This window comes from Palaemon carinicauda, chromosome 31 (assembly GCF_036898095.1).
Source record: "Palaemon carinicauda isolate YSFRI2023 chromosome 31, ASM3689809v2, whole genome shotgun sequence".
In the NCBI taxonomy this organism is placed as follows: Eukaryota; Metazoa; Arthropoda; class Malacostraca; order Decapoda; family Palaemonidae; genus Palaemon; species Palaemon carinicauda.
This window is the reverse complement of record NC_090755.1, coordinates 21,002,821-21,004,436: the sequence shown is the minus strand read 5'-3', so window position 1 is coordinate 21,004,436 and position 1,616 is coordinate 21,002,821. Positions and strand designations below refer to the sequence as shown.

The window sequence follows — 1,616 nt, the reverse complement described above, 5'->3', positions numbered from 1 at the left end:
GCGAGATAAAAGCGAATAGAGACGACCTCTTTTTCTTCTCATTACTCTGTATCTGACTTTTATTTGGCAACAGGATTCCGTAAAAAATAACCTTCTTCTTCTTCTTCTTTCATGCGCTTCGCATTTAGCAACTGTCGCTTGACGTCAACACGCCTCTGCACGAGGTTGGCATGGCAACCCTCGACGCCAGTGATCAATAGCTATACCTGCTATCTAGTTATTTCCGTTTATACTACCGTAATCTTGAAATATTACCAATAAAGTTTGTAATTTGAGAAGCCATGTTAAAAAAACAATCGTTTCGTATCAGCAAAATGCAAGAGTGTACTCGAAATGTGTCCAAATGCAATTGCAAACGGTATCTTGCAAGAATGGCGACTTTGTAGTCGCTTTGCGCCTGCGTTAGTCAAATCAGCCGATAGGGAGAATCACAACTTACACTTTGGGATCTAAGCTAGTAACACCCAGGTAGGTCTATTTCAGTATCTTGGCTATTTCTTCAACTGATCTAAAGAGAGCAAACTGCTGCAATGTATATCCTTACAGTGGACAGGTAGCATCTTGAACGCTGGCTGGCTGGTTTGTTGGTGAAAGTGGTGAGATTGAATATGTCATTATTGTGTTTATAAACATGCTGGAGCATTCACTATCCACTGTCCACTGAAACGGATGTTACCTGTTGAATTTCCAGAGGCTATCTCCTGACAGCTAACTGATATTTAAAGAAGAAAGAGTCATTCATTTAAAAAAAGGTTTAGAATTTCTCCCGTTTCAGAATAGTAATATTAAAATGTTTATCGTCCGTCAAGCACACCATACCATATGTTAGCTTATCCGCTTGTCCAACTGATAGCCACTTTCGGACTATTAAAAGAATCGTTTACTCAATACACGTACACGTTTCGGATTGACAAGTTAACAGATTAGCTGATCAAATTAAATCTCGTGTACACTCATTAAGAAAAATATAGGCTAAGGTGTTTATCTCTGATCTCGGTCTACACCCCGTTACAAAGTCTGTATTGAGGAGCTCATCTCGATAAAGCGATAATATTGATAATTATAAAACTAATAAAAGCAGATAGTACTAGCCCAATACGAAATCACACATAAAATCACCACTTAAGACATTTTAAACCGTCAAGATGAGATCTTAGGTACTACAGAATGATACGCAAATATCAACAAATCCTATTATTATTATTATTATTATTATTATTATTATTATTATTATTATTATTATTATTATTATTATTATTATTTGCTAAGCTACAACATATGACAAAATAACAACAGAAAGGTAATTTCTTCTTCCGTGTAATGGCAGTAAATAGGAAAGTGTTATAATAGTAGGCCAGACGATGTATTTAGTTTTCCAATATAAATTGAATAGGAAAAGATTTCAAAATCTTGTAACGTACGCCAGAAGTGGAGAGAACCTTTCTGTGAATCTTATCTCTTACTAAGGCTGAATAGAGCATTTTTAAATTATCTTATTTATTAAGCAATTTATCCATAATTTGATAAAAGCATGGAATTTTCACATATTTGAATAGGTGATTTTTGTTATAAAAAGTAATATATTAATAATTTCGAAAAAAGAAATTTCAAACATT

General features: G+C 34.2%; 1 protein-coding gene across 1 annotated transcript in view; it reads left to right on the top strand.

Moving 5' to 3' along the window:
* Window positions 1-255: 255 nt before the first annotated feature.
* Window positions 256-1,616, top strand: part of LOC137624338 (carboxypeptidase E-like) — a 58,839-nt gene continuing 57,478 nt past the window's right edge. The window contains exon 1 of the mRNA XM_068355024.1: window positions 256-468. The gene's annotated coding sequence lies outside the window, so the exon portion shown is untranslated. The remainder of the gene's footprint in view (window positions 469-1,616) is intronic.